General features: G+C 39.3%; 1 long non-coding RNA gene and 1 other non-coding gene across 5 annotated transcripts; both read right to left on the bottom strand.

Annotated features, from left to right (window-relative positions):
• Positions 1-999: 999 nt before the first annotated feature.
• Positions 1,000-5,192, bottom strand: LOC107277846 (uncharacterized). Of its 3 annotated transcripts, XR_010741746.1 has the most exons (4): positions 5,059-5,192; positions 4,544-4,976; positions 2,659-2,714; positions 1,000-1,317 (listed from the first exon to the last, which is right to left on the bottom strand). It is a non-coding gene; the product is annotated as an uncharacterized protein (transcript). The 3 variants fall into 3 exon arrangements; XR_010741745.1 differs by having other exon boundaries at positions 4,539-5,192; XR_010741744.1 differs by having other exon boundaries at positions 4,544-5,192.
• A 4,268-nt stretch (positions 5,193-9,460) lies between these two features.
• LOC4338216 (uncharacterized) lies at positions 9,461-13,643 on the bottom strand. 2 transcript variants are annotated; one of them, XR_010741738.1, is made up of 3 exons: positions 12,990-13,643; positions 11,110-11,165; positions 9,461-9,768 (listed from the first exon to the last, which is right to left on the bottom strand). It is a non-coding gene; the product is annotated as an uncharacterized lncRNA (long non-coding RNA). The 2 variants fall into 2 exon arrangements; XR_010741737.1 differs by having other exon boundaries at positions 12,995-13,643.
• Between the last annotated feature and the right edge of the window lie 11,247 nt (positions 13,644-24,890).

Here is a 24,890-nt window from a genome sequence, read left to right as displayed (position 1 = left end):
TCTAGCTTTTGTTACATTTTTTTAATGAGAATTGCTAGCGCACGGGATCCCGTGAGGGATAGAGAGTTACGGGATAGTTAAATGAATCTGTCCACATCAAGCTTTAGTCTCCTACCACGCTACCTTCTTTTCTTTTTCGTAAGACATTGCATGTGGTCTCCTATCGCAAGGCCACGTGCAGCCACCACTCACTGGAAAATTAGCCAGTGTTGTCTTTGATGTGAGTACAAGGTCCGACCTAGCCCCATACACAATATATATGATACCTACATGTACCAGACCGGGTACCAAGTATCATGTCCAGTATCAATGAATACCAAACATGATACCAATATGTATCATATCTAGGTACTAGGTATCATACCCGATACCTATATGTACCAGACCTGATACTTAGGTGTACCATGCTTAATACTCATGATACCTATATGTACCATATATGGGTACCAGGTACCATACCTGATACCTATATGTACCAGACCTGATACTTAGATGTACCATGCTTAGTACTCACGATACCTATATGCACCATATCTAAGTCTCAGGTACCATACCTGATACCTATATGTATCATACCTGATACTTAGATGTATCATGCTTAATACCTAGGTATCATATTTGATACACACTGGTAATGTGCATGTATAGGCTGGTACCAGCCCTACCCCAAAAGTAGCCACGATCCAAGCAACCCATCTATCTGTTTATCCATCCATCCATCCAAAACAACAAAAAACAGAGAAGACAAAAGAAGTCTAGCAACCATGGAGCTAGAGATGTTGTTGCCAACTGTCGTAGGCTCTCCGGACCTTCCATTATAATTGAGAGATGAAATGTATAATTCAAGTCATCAAACAAGTATAATGAAATATCCGACGCCTCGAGAGAGAAATATTGGAGACATTGCCGGGCCTTTAGCCTGCCAGTCAACTTCAGCCTGAGATGTGCCCGTCAAACCACTCGAAGGCGGTGACCAGATGTGTTACACATTCAGGAGACTTGACAAAAATGGCTAAAGATCTACAACATCTCAAATATTCTTAACTCATACTCATGTGAATCTAGTTCCCAGGATGTGCACTAGATTCACACTTTCATCTCAAGCATGATTATACATAGCAAACACAAATAAGATGAAAGCGATTATAAACTACATCTACTTTAGTTACATCGGCCGACTGGCCAAATAAATATATAGAACAGCGGAAGCTTGTCTACCCAATCCACAAGCACACCGACTAGGGGTTTACCCCATTAAGTTCAAGTCCTAGAAGAAGCAGTCGATCACCCGCATCACTCAAAGGCTAAGTCTAAATCCTGCAAGCAAAAGGTTAATTCCATAGCAAGAGTCAGTACATTATTAGAAATAATGTACTGGCAAGCACCAAGACAAGCCTAAGACCCTACTTGCAAGGCATATAATCAAGGAAGGCATAATATGGTTCTTTTTAGCATAAAGCAAGTTTTATTTGCATAAAACATTTCTAAATCAGGTTTACTTTCAAATAAATTTCAGCAAGCTAGTATTTGACGTATTGGGCATCAAGGTAGGCATTAATCATGTATAAATATTCACCTTATTGCCATCCATGGCAGCAAGGAGATCATTCTCAAATCTCATCACAATTTGAAGGTAAATTTCAGCATTTAGGAGAGTAAACACAAGTCTATACTCAATACATATCCACACGCCGCTCATGACCGCGAGCACGGCTAATCGATTAGTTTTAACTCTGCAGAGTTTGTACACTTTACCCACATGATGCGAAATAATAATCATGCAAGAGCATGTCACGCGATACATAAGTACCCGATTTATTACCCACAACAAAGCTTTTCCAAAATTCATGATTTAGCCTTACACCAGCACGATACGTGTTACTCCATCCTAAGCCATACACGTTATATGACCTAGAACCGTTAAGTGGCGGGCCCACGCCTTAAACTTAACGCCGTGGTGGCGGACACAACGGGAACCCACCCACGTGGCACAATACCGTTGTATTGGACAGACTTAGTCACCTAAACTACCACGTCGGGGTAAATAGGAAGTTCCTCTGAGTTATCCGAACTCATACACACCAGCCTACCAGAATGTAAGGCTAAACCATAAATAATTTACTAAGCTTGGGCTATCCCATACTAGCACATGTGGTTGCACTGTATACGAAATGAACTGACATTGAGTGAAGTCCTTAGGTCGGTTTGGGCACACTCTCCCCCTATCGGTACACAACTAATCACCATATGTGCACCACTTGAGGCCCAAACCTAAAATCCATGTTTTTCCACCATTTTATTTATCAAAATCACAAGTATTAAAGTTCTGTCCAGATTAATTAAAAATTTATTTTCATGTTTGTAATGAGCCCATAATGACAAGGAAGACAATTCTAAGCATGGCTAAGCTTTATATAGTAACCTAGTGTCACCAAAAGTCATATATAAAGTGGTATAGTCATATTGTTCCTAAGGTTAGGAGTGAGGGATATGGATATATGTGGGGTCAAGGTGAATGCAAACAATAGGAGTTTGTCCAACAAGTTTAACAAAATTTTAATTTATTAGTGTACAATCGACATGCAAGATTTGCAAACATTTTCAATAACCTCCAAAACATAGGTTCAAAGTGATCAAAGAGAGGGAGGTGGGACTTGCCTTGAATCAGGAAAATATCAGCACCTAAATCACTTCTTCACCGATTAAGCAATCATCTATACAAAGTACACGTTATGCAATTAAACACCGAAATATGCGAAAAATCCAAAATGCTCTAAAATGGATGATTTGTGCACAGCGAATAGGTACTGGTCTAAAATGAATTTAGGTGAAAGAATTTCTATTTTATCTCATTTCATTTGAGAATTATGAATTTTAGAAGTTTCATCGGTATAGCGTAGGATTTACTTAGGTACTATTGTGAAATGCTGTTATAAGGTGATTCTTATTAAGTTTATGTTTGCTGGGGTGAAGATATGTGTTTTCTAAGACTAACACATTTGGTTTCATAATTTTTAGAGTTAATATGAATTCTTTATGTATTTTACAAATTATAACGTGTTATAGGTGTATAGTGTTCTATAGGTTCATGGCTTTAGAGGTTTAGGTCTAGAACTTGCCTCATCTAGCTAGTGATGTATAAAATGAGTATTTTAGTTAACTAATCTAACCTTAGTTCATAGGCTTATGGTCTTTATTATCATGGTTCATATTTTATAAACTAGGGGAGCTCTAGTCCATGTTAGCAATTTATTATATCAACCTAGAAATTATTACATAAGCTAAGTGCCTTAAGTTTTGGTGGATGGGAATGGAACTATGCATTCACTGGTCTAACAAGTTTTATTTGGGTTTCATTATAGCTAGAGTGTATTTCTATGTACATTTATATATATACATATTGCTCAATCGATACTATGTGATTAGCTCCTATCCTATAAATTTAAAGTTTAGAGCTATAACCTGTACAGAAGGTTCCATATTTTATTTTACTATGTTGAAGCCCACTGTTTGCTGGTTCTATAGATATTTGGTTCACTTCATTTAGACTAAAGATGAATTTTCTACAAATTTTACATTTTAAGGTTGCTCTATGATGGTTATTACTTACATAAGTAAGTATATAATTTTATTTTATAACTTGGAAGTATATGTTTTGGTGATTATACAGAACTTGGGTTTATTCAAAAAGGATCTAAGATGAGTTTTATATAAACTTCTAAAGTTCATCTTATGCCAAACTAGTTATTTTAAAGATAATAGTTTTAGAGGCATTTGATGTAAAGTGTTTATATGTTTTATTTTAATTTATTTTTAGAGAACATGTTGGTGGATCTGTAGAAACTAAGTTTGCTCTAAAATGAGTTGAAATGAATTTTGTATGCATTTTATAAATTTGTGCGTGCTTTATGTGTGATTTAACTTGGATAAATTTTAGAGGCTAAATTTGTACTGTGAGTGCAAGTTTTTATTCCATAACATCAAATTTCCCAATTTGGTGAGTTCACAGAAATTTGAATCATCTTAAAATGAGCTATATTTAATTTTATATGGATTTTACAAGTTTTAGTTACTGTTCTTTTATAATTCCAGATTTTGTTTCCAAGGGGTCCACTGTCAGTGAGAGATCAATATACAAAAAGATCCCTGAGGTTTCTAAGAATCAACCCGCAGACCTAGGCTCATATGTCAGTGAATTGAAAAGTTGCACATTAAACCTTATAGTTGTTTAAATTCTCGAAACAAGGTCCCTGACTTCTTTTCTCACGCAGAGAGGCAGAACAGCCATGGCTGAGCTCGATCTCAAGCTTGCCAGCGGCAAACGGTGGCTCGTTTGAGGGTGCGACCAAAAGACAAAATGAAGATCATGCTATTGCGATTCCATTCCTCTTCTTTTCTTGGTCAGTGGACATCGGAGTAACGCCGGCGGCGAGTCCGAGCGGCGGCTGTGCTTAGGCTGCTACTGCATGTTGAGTTGGTGCTCAATTCTAAGTGAATGAAATGCATGAATGCAATCCTATGGGCTCAAGGGTGCTCACCGAACCTTGAACGAGGCGCCGGAAAGTCTGGACAGCGGCAGCGGAGAAGAAGATGGTCCGGCGACGGTGTAGAGCTCCGGGAAGACGGCAACGGCTCGATCCACTCATCGAATTGACATGCATGTGTTTTCATGGGGTTAGTGAGGTCCCAGGGATGGTGTATACGCGAAGAATCGGACAATGGCTCACCGGAGGAGGCGGAATCGACAATGGCGACGGCGACCGGAGGTGGAGAAGACGGTGGACGATCTCCACACTCGTAGCACCATTCTTCAAGATTCTTGAGGGGAAATGGAGAGGAGGTTGAGGTGAAGCTGGTGGCGTGGTGGCTCGCTCCGGCTTGATCTAGATTGATGGCAACGGCGACGATGTCGCTGCGGCGGTGCGCAGAGCGCGCTCCAGAGCTCCGGTGTGCACGGCAGCGTTCCCGCCGATTGGCTGCACCAGAGAGGATGAAATCAAAAGGAGAAATATTCGGCATGGTGAGGAGAGTATGGAACGCAAGAGAAGAGGAAACAACCGCGGCTCATCAACGATTGCGGCCATTGTCTTCTTCGTGGCCGGCGATGGAGAACCAGTGGAGAAGAGCAGCGAGGATGCTCTCCCTCGGATGGATCGGCACTGGAATGGTGGGTGAAGAGTGGCGACGCGTCTGGGAGAGGCAGAAATGGAGCTCGGCGTTTTTAGGGCGTCGACACGTCGTGGCCACGCGTCGCGCGGCGTCCAGAGCCGGTCGGCGCTCGATCTCTCCCTCTCAGTGTTTCTCGGTCGGCTAGGGAAGTTGCACAGAGGAAGGGCAAGCCGGAGGGACTGACAAGGGGGCCCAGGTCGAAGTAAACTAGGTGGAAGAGAGATGTGTAGGCAGAGACATGGGTGAGCTTGGTTTTTGGACGAATTTCCGGAATTATTTTCTCCTCTAATTTTGTAGCTTCAATACTTAATGTGTTGATCAGATTAACTAGTGTTGATTTTACTGGAGGTAGGTGTATGTACCTAGTTTCCATTTTCTTTGGTTGCACTCAAAAATTATGGATAGATTACTCACAGAAATTAGAGGAATATGGGTTCTTTGGAAACTAGTTCGAATTTTTAGGAGACCTAAATAGAGAAGATAAATTCTGGAAAATTTATTTTTATTCATTATAAATGACCTAGTATTTGAATAAATTATTTTACTTATACACTTTTATGCAGTTAAATGCACTTTTAGACAAAGTATGGTTTTAGCCGATTAAGAACTACAGTTAATCTAGTTTTTATTAGTTTGACTGATTTATTTGAGGTACCAAATTTAGTTATTAAATCATACCAAAATTACAGTGAGTTGCATGTGTTGATTAGAGCCTACATGAATTTTCCCATGGTTTTATCTTGCACGAATTATTTTAGATAATTCGCAAGACTTATGTCTTATATATGTTTCCCTTTCCTAAATGCATGTAAATGTTTATAAAAGTTATATTTGGACTCTCATTAACCTGAGGTGATGTTGATATGTTAGAATTACAATTTACATTACACAGGTCATAAGCTCCTTACCTATTATGCACAAGTTTACTTTAGTATTAAATTAAGAGAATGCTTATAGAGATGATTAAGATAGAATATACCCTATATGATATAATTTATTTGGTCACTTCCATGTTCATGACTAGTCTTCAGATGGATGACCAAAATAGTTTTGTGGGGCTTGACATTGGCCTTGTTGATATATTTTAAGGTGTATGGTTTCTATTTTAACTTCCTCTAGCTAGCACTAGGCCCTAATGGTTTAGTTGTTTATCTAGATCTTAGTTAATATTCATGAGACCTATTATGAAATGCAAATCGAAAATCCAAATGCAATCCAAATCCAAATGCATATGAAGGACTCAAGTCAAACATGTCTATGAGAGTATGCATGCTTACACATAAATTTATATTTTTGTCCTAGGTTAGAGATGCAAAGGTTTTAATTTGTTTTAAAATTTTATCATGCAAGAGTTAGATCAACTTCACCTAGGTTTAAAATGGAAATTTTTGGTTTACAAAATTGAAGAACTTTCCTTTCAACTAGTTTTGATAGAAATTCCTTAATCCTAGAATTCGGGTATGTTACAACCTATCCCCCTTAAATAAATCTCGTCCCCGAGATTTGGGTATGGTTGTGGGTGGTTACATTGTTCAATGTGTTGGCTTCCTGAGAATTCTACTCTTTTAGTGTGGTTCTTACTATCGAGCCCCCGGTAATTTGTCAAAGTTAAGAATGGATTATAATCCTAACCTTGATGACATTGAAAGACCTACCGAAAGTTTTACTTGTATGATGCTTTCCGATAACACTATAGTATCTGATTTAATTATTTTTTTTTTCTAAATCTCTTTCAAACATACCACATTTAATACCTCTAATAAAAGGTTCTACTTAATTTCCTGTGGGTGAGGTTAGCTTAAGTCATGACTATCTCCTGAGGATTGATAAATGATAGTAACTTTCTTAAGTTGTATCATAGACTTGCTACCATAAAACATTTTGAAACTTCTATTTAATAGATGGGTGGCAGGTTTTACTCAATTGTGGTTTACGAAGGCTTTGGTAGATAATCAAAAAGTGGTACTAGAGAAGTTGGTTCTAACAAGGTACATTATGGTACATATTTTTTTTTTTGGATCTATGGTCATTGATCTATCTTAGTTGAGCCCACATTTCCAAAATTTTAAAATTTTGGACAGCAAGCTCGAAGGTTACCAATTTAAAGTTAAGTGGGTTGCTTGATGGCATGTATAGCAATATTTTTTTTTAAGAAGGCATGGATGTATGCTATGATTTCATGATAAATGGATGATGCGATGAATGTATGGAATGATTCAATGCTTATGAAGGTATTTTTGTATTGCATACATGCCATAGTACAATCCCCTTCGGTTCAACTGATTAGTAGGTTGCGGTGGTAATTTTTAAAACAAGTAGATCATTTTAGAGAAGTTTTCAAAATCTTTAAGTCAAGGTTCCAAACCATGTTTGTGAGTTGCTTCAATGTACAGATCTTGCATCCAACCATAAAGGGGTACAAAATTCGCGCATTGAGCCATCTCAACATAAATCACATAGTTTGCTTATGACTTGTTCCTAGTATGGTGGGTTTCTTTTAGGCATTGAGGGGGGCTTATCAAGATTGCATATTTGTCTCTGGGTGTATAAGGTCATGGTACACTATCCCCCTTAAAAAAAATAAAGTTTTTGCTATGAGGTTTATCAAAGAAATTTTTAATGAAGGGCTAAATCGACATATGTGCTAGGTGCTGTCCTACCCAGTTCCGAGGTATAAACTGAAACAAAAGTCTATGCTAGTGGGATGACAAGCTAAGAAAAAAAATATTATATTCATCATCCTAACAAAGTGGTCTTTAACCTGGAAAAGAATGGTGATTTTTGGACAAGTGGATTATTTTAGAGAAAATGATCATGCCAAGTAGTGCAGTGCTGGATTTTGTCAGTTTACTGTCTTTGTTGAACTTTTAGGTCAAGTTCTAAAGGTGCAAAAATCCAGGCAAAAATCAGAGAGATGGGTGAGTTAGGTTGTGAACTACCTTGAAGGAACCAAGATTTTATCATTTATAGTTTAGACTACACAAATTAAACAACCAGGTTGACTACTGTTTTCAGATTGGGACTATGCAGTGCCATATGAATTTTTATGCCATGATGCAAAGACTCAAAACTTTAGCCAAAATTCGTGGAGACTACTAGGTATGTTGATAAGCTACTGTGAAAAGGTGCATATTTTATCATGCATGCTTTGGGCTACACAGAAAGATGAATGCAGCTGTCTACAGATTTCAGAACGTAGTTATGCTACCTAATTAAATTGTTTTACCATGATGCAGGGGTCTAAAAATTATGTCAAAATTCATGAAGCTTGCTTAGTTAGTCTACATGTTGCCTGTAAAAATTCTCAGGTTTATCACCTACGGTTTAGCCTAGACAAAAAGAACAAACTGACTGACTCAAGATTCCAGAAAAAGAATAACCGGCACAAAATGAAACTTTATGCAAGTTTTAAGTTACGTAAATTCACCATATTTTAATGGCATTATGTTAGAGTGGTCCAGAAACTATATGAATTTTGGGTGGTCCATCTAAGCAAACAATCTAAAGTTTTAAGCACAACAAATTCTATCCTATTCAAAACTACTCGTTTTAGGCCATATCGGTAAAATTTTAAAATTTCGGGAGAAAGGAGTTCAAAATAAACCCAATCCATTTTTAGTGCAGAGACGACATAGGGAGATGGAAATTCTATCATGTCTATCAAGTTTTAAATTTTATCAACCCATTTTCAAAACCCATTCACTAGAGGCTATCTCTAACCCGATATTTTACAAATCCGTACTAGTACATAGGTGTAGGTTGCAAATGGATTTTAAAACTTTTCAAAACACTTTCATATTATTTTATATTGATTATTAGGTGATTTCAAACACATTTATACAGAAGTAGCATTTTCAAAATGTTACGGTCCTATAGAGCAAGATAAGAGTTTCCAAAATCAAAATAGAGATAGAGGAAAATAATCTATAAAGAGGGATGAGATAAAAGATAGAATATAATATTCGCAAATAATTTGTAGCTGAGAGCATAGTACTCAAAATAATTTTAAGGAATCATTCTAAACGACCAACTTAAGGGGCTCCTATAGTCGGTATTTGCTCTGATACCATGCTGTCGTAGGCTCTCCGGACCTTCCATTATAATTGAGAGATGAAATGTATAATTCAAGTCATCAAACAAGTATAATGAAATATCCGACGCCTCGAGAGAGAAATATTGGAGACATTGCCGGGCCTTTAGCCTGCCAGTCAACTTCAGCCTGAGATGTGCCCGTCAAACCACTCGAAGGCGGTGACCAGATGTGTTACACATTCAGGAGACTTGACAAAAATGGCTAAAGATCTACAACATCTCAAATATTCTTAACTCATACTCATGTGAATCTAGTTCCCAGGATGTGCACTAGATTCACACTTTCATCTCAAGCATGATTATACATAGCAAACACAAATAAGATGAAAGCGATTATAAACTACATCTACTTTAGTTACATCGGCCGACTGGCCAAATAAATATATAGAACAGCGGAAGCTTGTCTACCCAATCCACAAGCACACCGACTAGGGGTTTACCCCATTAAGTTCAAGTCCTAGAAGAAGCAGTCGATCACCCGCATCACTCAAAGGCTAAGTCTAAATCCTGCAAGCAAAAGGTTAATTCCATAGCAAGAGTCAGTACATTATTAGAAATAATGTACTGGCAAGCACCAAGACAAGCCTAAGACCCTACTTGCAAGGCATATAATCAAGGAAGGCATAATATGGTTCTTTTTAGCATAAAGCAAGTTTTATTTGCATAAAACATTTCTAAATCAGGTTTACTTTCAAATAAATTTCAGCAAGCTAGTATTTGACGTATTGGGCATCAAGGTAGGCATTAATCATGTATAAATATTCACCTTATTGCCATCCATGGCAGCAAGGAGATCATTCTCAAATCTCATCACAATTTGAAGGTAAATTTCAGCATTTAGGAGAGTAAACACAAGTCTATACTCAATACATATCCACACGCCGCTCATGACCGCGAGCACGGCTAATCGATTAGTTTTAACTCTGCAGAGTTTGTACACTTTACCCACATGATGCGAAATAATAATCATGCAAGAGCATGTCACGCGATACATAAGTACCCGATTTATTACCCACAACAAAGCTTTTCCAAAATTCATGATTTAGCCTTACACCAGCACGATACGTGTTACTCCATCCTAAGCCATACACGTTATATGACCTAGAACCGTTAAGTGGCGGGCCCACGCCTTAAACTTAACGCCGTGGTGGCGGACACAACGGGAACCCACCCACGTGGCACAATACCGTTGTATTGGACAGACTTAGTCACCTAAACTACCACGTCGGGGTAAATAGGAAGTTCCTCTGAGTTATCCGAACTCATACACACCAGCCTACCAGAATGTAAGGCTAAACCATAAATAATTTACTAAGCTTGGGCTATCCCATACTAGCACATGTGGTTGCACTGTATACGAAATGAACTGACATTGAGTGAAGTCCTTAGGTCGGTTTGGGCACACTCTCCCCCTATCGGTACACAACTAATCACCATATGTGCACCACTTGAGGCCCAAACCTAAAATCCATGTTTTTCCACCATTTTATTTATCAAAATCACAAGTATTAAAGTTCTGTCCAGATTAATTAAAAATTTATTTTCATGTTTGTAATGAGCCCATAATGACAAGGAAGACAATTCTAAGCATGGCTAAGCTTTATATAGTAACCTAGTGTCACCAAAAGTCATATATAAAGTGGTATAGTCATATTGTTCCTAAGGTTAGGAGTGAGGGATATGGATATATGTGGGGTCAAGGTGAATGCAAACAATAGGAGTTTGTCCAACAAGTTTAACAAAATTTTAATTTATTAGTGTACAATCGACATGCAAGATTTGCAAACATTTTCAATAACCTCCAAAACATAGGTTCAAAGTGATCAAAGAGAGGGAGGTGGGACTTGCCTTGAATCAGGAAAATATCAGCACCTAAATCACTTCTTCACCGATTAAGCAATCATCTATACAAAGTACACGTTATGCAATTAAACACCGAAATATGCGAAAAATCCAAAATGCTCTAAAATGGATGATTTGTGCACAGCGAATAGGTACTGGTCTAAAATGAATTTAGGTGAAAGAATTTCTATTTTATCTCATTTCATTTGAGAATTATGAATTTTAGAAGTTTCATCGGTATAGCGTAGGATTTACTTAGGTACTATTGTGAAATGCTGTTATAAGGTGATTCTTATTAAGTTTATGTTTGCTGGGGTGAAGATATGTGTTTTCTAAGACTAACACATTTGGTTTCATAATTTTTAGAGTTAATATGAATTCTTTATGTATTTTACAAATTATAACGTGTTATAGGTGTATAGTGTTCTATAGGTTCATGGCTTTAGAGGTTTAGGTCTAGAACTTGCCTCATCTAGCTAGTGATGTATAAAATGAGTATTTTAGTTAACTAATCTAACCTTAGTTCATAGGCTTATGGTCTTTATTATCATGGTTCATATTTTATAAACTAGGGGAGCTCTAGTCCATGTTAGCAATTTATTATATCAACCTAGAAATTATTACATAAGCTAAGTGCCTTAAGTTTTGGTGGATGGGAATGGAACTATGCATTCACTGGTCTAACAAGTTTTATTTGGGTTTCATTATAGCTAGAGTGTATTTCTATGTACATTTATATATATACATATTGCTCAATCGATACTATGTGATTAGCTCCTATCCTATAAATTTAAAGTTTAGAGCTATAACCTGTACAGAAGGTTCCATATTTTATTTTACTATGTTGAAGCCCACTGTTTGCTGGTTCTATAGATATTTGGTTCACTTCATTTAGACTAAAGATGAATTTTCTACAAATTTTACATTTTAAGGTTGCTCTATGATGGTTATTACTTACATAAGTAAGTATATAATTTTATTTTATAACTTGGAAGTATATGTTTTGGTGATTATACAGAACTTGGGTTTATTCAAAAAGGATCTAAGATGAGTTTTATATAAACTTCTAAAGTTCATCTTATGCCAAACTAGTTATTTTAAAGATAATAGTTTTAGAGGCATTTGATGTAAAGTGTTTATATGTTTTATTTTAATTTATTTTTAGAGAACATGTTGGTGGATCTGTAGAAACTAAGTTTGCTCTAAAATGAGTTGAAATGAATTTTGTATGCATTTTATAAATTTGTGCGTGCTTTATGTGTGATTTAACTTGGATAAATTTTAGAGGCTAAATTTGTACTGTGAGTGCAAGTTTTTATTCCATAACATCAAATTTCCCAATTTGGTGAGTTCACAGAAATTTGAATCATCTTAAAATGAGCTATATTTAATTTTATATGGATTTTACAAGTTTTAGTTACTGTTCTTTTATAATTCCAGATTTTGTTTCCAAGGGGTCCACTGTCAGTGAGAGATCAATATACAAAAAGATCCCTGAGGTTTCTAAGAATCAACCCGCAGACCTAGGCTCATATGTCAGTGAATTGAAAAGTTGCACATTAAACCTTATAGTTGTTTAAATTCTCGAAACAAGGTCCCTGACTTCTTTTCTCACGCAGAGAGGCAGAACAGCCATGGCTGAGCTCGATCTCAAGCTTGCCAGCGGCAAACGGTGGCTCGTTTGAGGGTGCGACCAAAAGACAAAATGAAGATCATGCTATTGCGATTCCATTCCTCTTCTTTTCTTGGTCAGTGGACATCGGAGTAACGCCGGCGGCGAGTCCGAGCGGCGGCTGTGCTTAGGCTGCTACTGCATGTTGAGTTGGTGCTCAATTCTAAGTGAATGAAATGCATGAATGCAATCCTATGGGCTCAAGGGTGCTCACCGAACCTTGAACGAGGCGCCGGAAAGTCTGGACAGCGGCAGCGGAGAAGAAGATGGTCCGGCGACGGTGTAGAGCTCCGGGAAGACGGCAACGGCTCGATCCACTCATCGAATTGACATGCATGTGTTTTCATGGGGTTAGTGAGGTCCCAGGGATGGTGTATACGCGAAGAATCGGACAATGGCTCACCGGAGGAGGCGGAATCGACAATGGCGACGGCGACCGGAGGTGGAGAAGACGGTGGACGATCTCCACACTCGTAGCACCATTCTTCAAGATTCTTGAGGGGAAATGGAGAGGAGGTTGAGGTGAAGCTGGTGGCGTGGTGGCTCGCTCCGGCTTGATCTAGATTGATGGCAACGGCGACGATGTCGCTGCGGCGGTGCGCAGAGCGCGCTCCAGAGCTCCGGTGTGCACGGCAGCGTTCCCGCCGATTGGCTGCACCAGAGAGGATGAAATCAAAAGGAGAAATATTCGGCATGGTGAGGAGAGTATGGAACGCAAGAGAAGAGGAAACAACCGCGGCTCATCAACGATTGCGGCCATTGTCTTCTTCGTGGCCGGCGATGGAGAACCAGTGGAGAAGAGCAGCGAGGATGCTCTCCCTCGGATGGATCGGCACTGGAATGGTGGGTGAAGAGTGGCGACGCGTCTGGGAGAGGCAGAAATGGAGCTCGGCGTTTTTAGGGCGTCGACACGTCGTGGCCACGCGTCGCGCGGCGTCCAGAGCCGGTCGGCGCTCGATCTCTCCCTCTCAGTGTTTCTCGGTCGGCTAGGGAAGTTGCACAGAGGAAGGGCAAGCCGGAGGGACTGACAAGGGGGCCCAGGTCGAAGTAAACTAGGTGGAAGAGAGATGTGTAGGCAGAGACATGGGTGAGCTTGGTTTTTGGACGAATTTCCGGAATTATTTTCTCCTCTAATTTTGTAGCTTCAATACTTAATGTGTTGATCAGATTAACTAGTGTTGATTTTACTGGAGGTAGGTGTATGTACCTAGTTTCCATTTTCTTTGGTTGCACTCAAAAATTATGGATAGATTACTCACAGAAATTAGAGGAATATGGGTTCTTTGGAAACTAGTTCGAATTTTTAGGAGACCTAAATAGAGAAGATAAATTCTGGAAAATTTATTTTTATTCATTATAAATGACCTAGTATTTGAATAAATTATTTTACTTATACACTTTTATGCAGTTAAATGCACTTTTAGACAAAGTATGGTTTTAGCCGATTAAGAACTACAGTTAATCTAGTTTTTATTAGTTTGACTGATTTATTTGAGGTACCAAATTTAGTTATTAAATCATACCAAAATTACAGTGAGTTGCATGTGTTGATTAGAGCCTACATGAATTTTCCCATGGTTTTATCTTGCACGAATTATTTTAGATAATTCGCAAGACTTATGTCTTATATATGTTTCCCTTTCCTAAATGCATGTAAATGTTTATAAAAGTTATATTTGGACTCTCATTAACCTGAGGTGATGTTGATATGTTAGAATTACAATTTACATTACACAGGTCATAAGCTCCTTACCTATTATGCACAAGTTTACTTTAGTATTAAATTAAGAGAATGCTTATAGAGATGATTAAGATAGAATATACCCTATATGATATAATTTATTTGGTCACTTCCATGTTCATGACTAGTCTTCAGATGGATGACCAAAATAGTTTTGTGGGGCTTGACATTGGCCTTGTTGATATATTTTAAGGTGTATGGTTTCTATTTTAACTTCCTCTAGCTAGCACTAGGCCCTAATGGTTTAGTTGTTTATCTAGATCTTAGTTAATATTCATGAGACCTATTATGAAATGCAAATCGAAAATCCAAATGCAATCCAAATCCAAATGCATATGAAGGACTCAAGTCAAACATGTCTATGAGAGTATGCATGCTTACACATAAATTTATATTTTTGTCCTAGGTTAGAGATGCAAAGGTTTTAATTTGTTTTAAAATTTTATCATGCAAGAGTTAGATCAACTTCACCTAGGTTTAAAATGGAAATTTTTGGTTTACAAAATTGAAGAACTTTCCTTTCAACTAGTTTTGATAGAAATTCCTTAATCCTAGAATTCGGGTATGTTACACCAACATGCTACCTGATCGGCATTTTTGGCAACAGCCATGCTATGCCTCGCACCATCCATCCATCCCAAAAGAGAAGACACAAAGACAATATCAAAATCCGATAGCAATAGAGCTGAAAGGCATTGTCGCTGCCAAGGAACCCGGCTTGCTTGTACTCCCTATCACCTATATAGTCCATGGCAAGCTCTCTCCATCCTCCATTGTCAACGTCATCATCTCCATCCTCTTCCTTCTCCAAAGAAAACAAAGGGCGTGCCACCGAAGTGGAAGAAGTAGAGGGCAAGAAGATGGGGGATTGAGCCCAGAGCGACGGCGATGTGGGGGAGGTCGACATAAATGGTGGTTGCACGGACATTCACCAGCATGAGGGGGAAGGGGGACAGACGAGCATGAGGGGAACAAGGGAGAGAGAGATATAGACTTGGGGGGAGGGGGGGATGAGCTTTACGAAGGTCCAGAGGATAAGGCAATGTGTGTGTGGTGGCCTGATACTCTGATCTGTTGAATGGATTTCGTCATTAATTTATCCCGTTAGGACAGGACACCGTTGCGTAGATTTTCTGTTTTTTAATGTGCTTGATTTTTTTGCTTCCTAAGCTTTTCTTTTGCAGACTGAGTTGATCGTTGAGCCAGAGAAGTTCACACCTCAGAGCTGTTTAAAGCTTCAGACGATTAACAAGGAGGAAAAACTCGCAAAACAAGATCTGGTATGTTTCTTTTTTTTTCTCTATATTGTTCCTTCTTTTCATGAATTGGTAGGTTTTTGTTGCATTAGCTCACACTAAAATGTCTTAGACTATACATATTTATTGTTTTAGTACATATGCACAGAGAATCTCTGACATTAGTTCATTTTTTTCTATCTCCTAGCTCTTCTTCCCAATTGTTTGGGACGGGCACTAGGTGTTGTTATGCATGAATATTCTTCATGACCAGATCAATTATTTCGACCCAAAATGCAATGACTCAAAATGGTTCCAGTACTCTCAGAACCTGGTAACTATGTCAGCACGTTCCATTTTATTATGTTCAATTGTTTCAGCACAACATACATTTGTATCTCGCAACTCATTAACTAATGTTCCTGCATTTGTCAAAGCATAGTAACTATGCATGTTCCATCTTGTTTTCTACAACTTTTTCAACACAACATATATTCTTGTTCGCAATCCATGAGCTAATGTTTCAACATTTTCCTTATGTAATGTAGCTGATTAACTTCTCCAAGGTTGCGCTTGATGCCAAAATTGCAATAAAAGATATAACAAAGTTTCAGAACCACTCCACCACAGTACCCACTACAGTCCAATGCGTAAATTGCTTTTAAATTACTTGTTTCACCTTTTTTTTCATTATACTGTTTTTCCTATCTCATCACCTTGTGCCATCACTTATTTTTTTCTCCTAGGTTTGATTGTGGCTTTTTCTGCATGAGATACATGAACAATTGGGATGGAACAAAGATGGACTATTTTGATGACAGTACGTCAGTACCATGAACATCTACAGGAAGATCATGACTTACCTGTTAGCCAATTCACATTTGGCGACAACCGACTTCAGACAACTCCCTCCAAAGCAGTTAGGGATTAGTCTGGCCTCCCACCTCCTCAATTTATCCGATAACTTTCGCATAACTTTTGTCTAGTCTTTTTGTTTGATGATATTTTGGTTATCCTATACATATGCAAGGAATATTTGTGTTGGCCAAAGCAAGAAACAAGGGATTATCTATGATCACTAAATACATGTGAAGCTAGCTTGATGCATGGGCCATGCAAATGTGTGGATGTATCAGTCTGGCCAACCATATGACTCATGTACTCAACTATATATGTGTGCTAAATATATACATATGCATGAACCAGCCAACAAGAGAGTGGAGTTGCATATATATATATATATATATGTGCGATTCATGTGCTTGCGCTTGTGGTCGTTTACTTAGCAAATACGTATACGTATAATAGATGATCTTTCATGGACTTAAAGAAGCAGCAAGCTGGGACTAGCTCTGGGCTGCATATGGGCTGGTGCCAGTAGTTGCGCTGCTCGTGTGTATGTGCAGCCGGATATTCACGCCAACGGGAGTGAGCTACTGCTGTGGGGATAACGTCGGATGACTCATTCTTATCTGGATGATTCAAATGAAGGCAATCCACAGCAATTGAACCCAGAGGCATCGAATCGATCTGACGCGCGGTCGTAGCGGCGCCAGAGAATGCGCGTCTACCCGTTAGGCCACCCTATGCCTATAAAACCCATCGAAAGCAAGCCAGGCCAAGGGGAGAAACACACATCCATCCATTGACGAGCAACCCTTCATCCGCATTCATTCATAGCAATATTCACACACATTCCTCACACATTCAACGACACAGCCATCGAGCAATTCACTCACCATCAACACACACATATGCAGAGATCGATATCAAAAGCAGCTCTTCTATTCCTCATCTGATCGATTTGCACAAGCGGCGCAGACGCAGCCTCATCGGAGTAGCCAGGCGGGACCAGCTCGACGGGAGGAGACCTCACCGACAACAAGAGGCAGCATCAGATCATGGGCATCAACAACCTCTGTACCATGGGTAATGATCCTGTGGCTTTCTTATTGATTTTTCTTTTTCAGTTCATGCATGCATGAGATGGCGATGGTGATGAGATGCTGGAGCACTGCTAGTTGGCGCCCGCACGCCGTCGTCGAGTTTGCCAAGTCTCATGGAAGTGTCATTTGTGGGACCAGGAGGCAAGCCGCCGTTTTTCTACGTCGTCATGACCGGCCGAATGACCTCGTCGCGCTACCTCGCCGGAGCATGTTGTCACGGCATCGTGAATGTCGTCGAGTCGTGCCCGACTGAGGAGGTCTCGTCGGAGTCGTCGGAAACGTCGCCAAGTCTCCCGCGTCTACATCAACCAAACACATCATTGGGCGATGGAGATTGTCGCACTGCCCTCGGAGCCATGGTGCTGCCCTCGTCGGAGTCGCCGTGCCAATCATCTGATCGACATCATCCAGTCGAGTCGCTGGTGATGACACTACTCGTTGCTGTGATCTCATCGCCGACGTCCGCCGGCCATCTTCGGTGGTGTTACCATCTTCCTCACACTCGTCGTTGAGCCGCGTGACGAGAATGCCAATCGAAGCGCCGCTAGCTGCTCGGTGCCCGCATCGTCACGCTGGGGTTGCTAAGCCGTTCGTGATGCTGTGAAGCCATCCCTTCATCACACCGGAGCACCATCGCTTGGTGCCCGCACACCGTCGTCAAGTTCATCTGCGATGCTTTCACCTCGTCAAGCCAGAGTCATCGTGCCGTCCGTCCGTGTCTCCTTTTATCTATAGTAACATGATGAGATGCCATCTGTCTACAACGCTTCCACTTCGTCATGGCGAGATCGATGCTGTCCGTCCATGATGCACTCTCTCTTCATCACGCCAAGATGAGATGTTGTCCGTCCGTGATTCTCTCCCTCTTCATCGAGATCAATATGCCGCCGCTTGTTTGTGTATTGGAGCGTCGCTCGTCTATATCAACATGAAGAAAGAATAGTGCCGTCTGTGATGCCAATGTACCGTTCGTGTTAGATCTACACCAACCAATGTCCTCGGCTATTCCGCCGATGAGGCATTTACTTCTTCCAAGGTCGCCGTTACTATCGGCACACTCATAGAGCCCCTTTTGCAGGCTCGTCATCATATCAACCGGATCAATAGTAGATTCATCATCCGAAGGAGGTGCCAAAGCCACGTTTGTTCGGTTATTGTCTGCACCAACTTCTTCATCAACATCTTCGTTACAAGTCCCTGTTGTATAAGGGACATGACGAGTCAGGAGGTGCTTAGCCATGGATATCCGGCTGCCATCTACACCAACTGTCATCGTCAACTCTTTGTTACTTTGATCCCATCAAGTCAGGAGGTGCCCAGCCATGGATATTCGGCTGTTGTGTACACCAACTGACTTGACCAACTCCTCTTCCCTTTAACACCATCCTGATGTCGTTGCTGATCCAAGCGACACGAGATCTATGCATGTTGAAGATCAATCCATCTACTCCACCACGTTGCTCAAGACTGATGAGGCGGAGCGACGAGGGTGGGCGGAGCCTATATGAAGGCTACATCACCAACACCGGCGCACGGACCGATGAGGCCGCGGATGCGTTGCCGGCGCCTAGATATATATCCACAATCTTCACCAACATTCATCGTGCATGGAGAACGTGAAGCGAAGACGACGAGACGACCACATGCAGCTTAATCGGAGGTGCTCTGTAGGCCTAAACCTGTGGCAGTAATTAACTAGGAGTCTTTCGAGACCCCAGGAATTAGAAGACCACTTATCCAAGTTTAGATTTGTCCAACGACAGGCTATGGAGCGCACATACATATATACATATATATTACATTGGGAATTTGTATTTATGATCCTTGAGATTAATAAAGCACATGTTCCCTATGTTTTCTGTTTATTTTGTGTCCTTAGTTACACTGGCACGCTCTCGCATATCGTTACCGTTTGTTATTTTTTTTTGTCCTAAACACTTTTTTGTGGGAAAGAACCCAAATTATGTGTGCTCATTTTACTTTGAATGGCATTTTTTGGAATGTACTTATTTATTATGGATGGTAGTTGGAAAAGTTGTGCACATAAAGAGTTTTGAGACTTATCCAATCTGTCCATTCTCCTTTGCACATAAAGAGTTTTGAGACTTAACCAATCTATCCGCTTCACTGACATCGTTAGTCAAACACGGAGGTACAACAGCAAAGCACGGTGCCAGCCGCACGCAACAACTGCCTCCATGACAGTCACCACATTCTCAACCAGGAGCAAACCGTTATTTCTCTGCCAATCACTATTTGTCAAGGCATGCGGTGTTAGTGTATCTGTATAAGTGGATGTATTTAATACAAAGATTGATTCTCTAGTTAATTCTGCATGTCAAAAGATAGGAGTCAATGCTTAAGACACCTATACAATGTTATGGCAAGGTTTTAGATTATGATAAATCACTGTCGGAGTACCCTTTACACTGAACTTAATTATTGAGATTCGTTATCGAGAAAGAGCCGGACAGTGAATATTATCTATTTAAAACTGATGTTAATTTCCTTTATTTATATATGTCTATAACATTGTGTTTTGCTGCATGCCAATGACAATCGATCAAAAATGCAATGTTAGTGATGGATTATTGTACTGTACTATTCCATTACATCCAGATATTTAAGATGTTGGAATCATTGCACCCCATGATGCGGTTTTTCTTGGATTTCATCTTCTACAATATTCAAAAGGTGTTGATGCATGTTACTAGACTGCATCGTGAAGAGTTGAGCTTTAATACAACTTTTATTGGCCAGAACAAGATTTTTCTTCATGGCCCTACAGTGTCATTTGATGCAAGCCCATGTGCTAGGGATTATACAAGTCTTTACACTATATTTCCTGTAAGGTTTGGGCCAATGTATTTACTGCATTTCGAATATCTCCTTGAATTCTTAAGGACATGTCCTTATGGGGTGAACTCTAGAGATTAAGCAATAGTTGTGTTTGTTACATATCATCCTAGTATTGAATCATATGTTGACAGGATGAAACAACTGATGATTTTACACAATTTGCTAAATGAACACCCTAGACATCATACGGCTAATGTAGTTGCTCTGGAAGGATATACTTGTAGATCCAAGGAGTTGTCCAGAACTCAATAACGTTACCAACCGAACAGGGTTCCGTCAACATGGTTGAATTCCTTGCATATTGATGATGCAAGAGGTTGTCTGCATTTTGCTAATAACTTTTTGAAGCATGCAAAAAATATGGTTCATATAATTCTTACTACATTATTCTTTCACTGGTACTGTGTTTTTCTCTAAATAGTTTCAAGAAGAACAAAACGAGGTAGCATTTTCTCTACACATGGCAAACTTTTTATCAACGATATTACAAAGGCTTGCTCGACTTGCTCAACGCAACCAAAACAAGCCATATATCATTGACTTGTAAGTGGATCTCAAGTCTTTTCCAATCGAGTTCAATCTCAAATCTCTCAATCAAGTTCAAAAGATGGAGTGTGATTATTTCTGTAGGCTTTCAAACTGAATGACGGACGTAAGGACGGGAAATTAGGTGCAACTATGCTAACTTGATCAGAAATTGACTTATCAGAATATCATTATATTCTTCTTACCATCATTGCATTCTTCTCTTGATCTGTAGGAAACAATCTGGAGGTATTTCAGTTGGAAAGTTGTGAATGAATGTTCTTGTATCTGTTGTTGCTAGTTGTTCTGGCCTCATGGAGATATGTATGGTATCAATCTGGGGACATCCTCTCTATTTCTTTGTCCTTGTTGAGACGATGACCAATGTTGTAGGGTAGTATGTGTTGTAGCATGGCGGGTTGGCGTAATACTGGAATGCAAAGAAAAACAGCTAGATAAATTAAGCGGCTTCTAACATGGTTATTTTTCTTTACAATCTAGCGTGATACCATCCCGCCATAAAGCAACACATACCAACCTGCAACATCGGTCATTCGTCTCAACAAGGACAAAGAAACATAGAGAATGTCCCCAGATTGACACCATACATGCCTCCATGAGGCTAGAGCAACTAGAAACCACATATACAAGGACGTTCATTCACAACTTTTCAACTGAAACACCTCCAGATTTCTTCCTACAGTTCAAGAGAAGAATGCGAGGATGGTATGAGGAATATATTGATAGTTTGAAAAGTCAATTTCTGATCAAGTTAGCATAGCTGTACCTAATTTCCTATTCTTACATCTGTCATTCGGTTTAAAAGCCTACATAAATAATCTCACTTCACCTTTTGAACTTCACTGAGAAATATTTGAGATTGAAATTGACTGGGAAATATTTTGAATCCACTTACAAGTCAATGATATATAGCATGTGTTAGTTCCGTGGAGCAAGTCAAGCAAGCCTTTGTAATATCATTGGCAAGTAGTTTGTCATGTGTAGACAGAATATTGTCTTGATTTGTTCTTCTAGGAACTGTTTAGGGGAAAACACAATTTTAGACTTAAATATATTTTCACCAGTGAAAGAATAATGAAGTAAGTACTATACGAACCATGTTTCTTGCATGTTTTAAAAAAGTTATTAGCAAAATGCAGACAACCCCTTAGATTTCAATGTATATCCTCCCAACGCAACTACATTAGCCGTATGATGTCTAGAGTGTGTATGTAGCACATTATCTAAAATTATTAGTTGTTTCATTCTGTCAACATATGATTCAACACTAGGATGGTATGTAACAAAGGCAACTATTTACTAATCTCTAGAGTTCATCCCAAGGACACATCCTTAAAAATTTGAAAGAGATGCTCGAAATGCAATGGGTACACCGGTCCAAACCTTGTAGAGAATATAATGTAAATACCTGTATAATCCCTACATACAGACCTGCATTAAATGACACTGTAGAGACGTTTACTACAGTAAATGCATCATGATGAAAAATAATGTTTTGGCTAGTAAAAGCCCCATTATAGCACAACCCTTCACGATGTAGTCCAGCAACATGCATCAACAGCTTCTGAATATTGTAGGAGGCAAAATATAAGAAAGACCACGTCTTGGGGTACAATGATTCCAACATCTTAACGATCTAGATGTAATGGAACAGTATGGTACAATAATCTGTCATTAACATTGATTTTTTTTTATCGAATGTCATTCACCTACAGCAAAACACAATGTTACAACGTTATAGACACGTATAAATAAAGAAAATTAACATCAGTTTTAAATAGATAATACTCACTGTCCGACTCTTTCTCGGTAACGTATTTCAATAGTTGAGTTTCGATGTAAAGTATACTCCGACAATGATTTATCATAGTCAACAGTGCATAGGTGTCTTGAGTTTTGACTCCTATCTTTTGACAAGCAAAATTGACTAGAGAATCAACCTTTGTATTATATTTATATCCACTTGCACAGATACACTAACACCGCATGCCTTGACAAATAGTGATTGTAGCCCCTGTAAAAAAATGGCAAAAGAGCATAAACACCAGTATATAACAACAAAGAACGAATGAGAGATTGAATAAATCTTGTTAATACGATGAAGTGCATCAATAAAAAAAAAGTGGCGTACACATTACTCTAAGTTGTTTACATGTTATAATCATGTACAGAGATTAGTTTCAATATTGTTAAAAATTGAAAATCTAAGATAATTATGTATATACACATTACTAAGATGAAGTGCAGCAGTGCATTCAAAGAAGTGGAGCACACATTACTCTAAGATGTTTATAGATTATAATCATGTATACATATTAGTTTCATCATTTCTCTCTAGATTAAAAATTAAAAATCCAAGATAATTGTGGTTAGCTTCAGAAAGAAAGGAATTACGTCATACTGCTTTGTAACTAAACCGTCAGCCCAAAAAGTAGACAAATTTATGCATGACTTGAGAATTAGAGGGGATCTTTTTTACCTAGACTTGAGCAAGTAAGAAGATGGCGCAGGCACATTTTGCTTCACATGGACTTCCTTCACCTCCTCCTGCGTGTTCCTGTAGTTAAGACAACCCAAAGGACAGAATCCGCAAAAGAGCATAAAGAGTAGCAAATAGCAACAAAGAACGAATGCAAGCATGATTCCCTCCCAATGCGAAGGGCTGCACCATCTTCACCCAAAATTTTGTTAGTAAGACAAAACCCTCTATAATTGCCAATGCATTAAGAAAGAAAAAGAAAAGAAGTAGCAGCATGTTTGCATTACACATGGGAATAGCATAGTCCATTCTCGGTCGCATCCAAAGGCAGATGGCGAGGGAGGTATATTCGAACAAGAAAGGAAGAAGATAGGTATATTATGGGAGGGAGCCCTTAGTAGATCTAAGGAGACACACACAGCAGAACCAACAAACACCACGGATGACGTGTACAAGAAAAGGTACCTTCTTCTTGCATAGCGTAGAGTTGCCGGAGAACTCCATCCATACGAGAGCTAACATTGCTACAGCCTTACTAGCTGGCATACAACTTGGCGCGTGCGCTTCCGTCCCCCTCTCCATCGCCAGCTGAGATTTATTCTCACACCCCTACAGTGTTTTCAGGTGCTTAAAGTGACATGCTCGCTTGGGGGAAACGGGAGTAGAAGCACAGCTGCATTCCACACTGCCACCTTAATCTTTAAAGTTGTCATGATTTTTATAATAAAGGAATTGTACCCTTGTTAAGTTGCACTAGATGAATCTGAGAGTTCAAATTAGTTTATTTCATCCCTGAATGTTCCTTTCTCCTTTTTTTTGTGGATGGCTACTTGCAATGCTATACTTATATTTGACGCTTCCGCAATGCTTATGTTTTAGAGGAGTTGCTGTCAAAATTTCTCCTTCTTCATTAAATGTATTTCTATTTAGTAGCATCCCGGTGTCTTTGTAGTTTCTGGGGTGTTACACATCACCTCCTACGTGTTCCTCTGCGGTCAAGACAAAGACAACCCAAAGAAAAGAATCGACAAAAGATCAAACAACGGTAGATAGCAAGCAAGAATGAATGCGAGATTGATCACATCCTGCAAGTAAGGCGAAGTGCAACAATGCATCAAAAAACAAGTTGCATGTCTGCACACTTCAATCGGAGCCCATTCTCGGATGCGAAGCGCATCCTAAGGCCTGGCGGCGATGCACGCAATCACTGTCTTTTGGCGCAATTTCATTTTCAAATCAGACATAGATTTGCTCTTTTTTATTCTATGTGTGTGGGGTCAAATTTTCATTTGATTCTTTTTTATTTTGT

Source organism: Oryza sativa, chromosome 5, assembly GCF_034140825.1.
Source record: "Oryza sativa Japonica Group chromosome 5, ASM3414082v1".
Lineage (NCBI taxonomy): Eukaryota > Viridiplantae > Streptophyta > Magnoliopsida > Poales > Poaceae > Oryza > Oryza sativa.
Note: the sequence above shows the minus strand (reverse complement) of the source record. Positions and strands in the feature narration are given on the sequence as shown.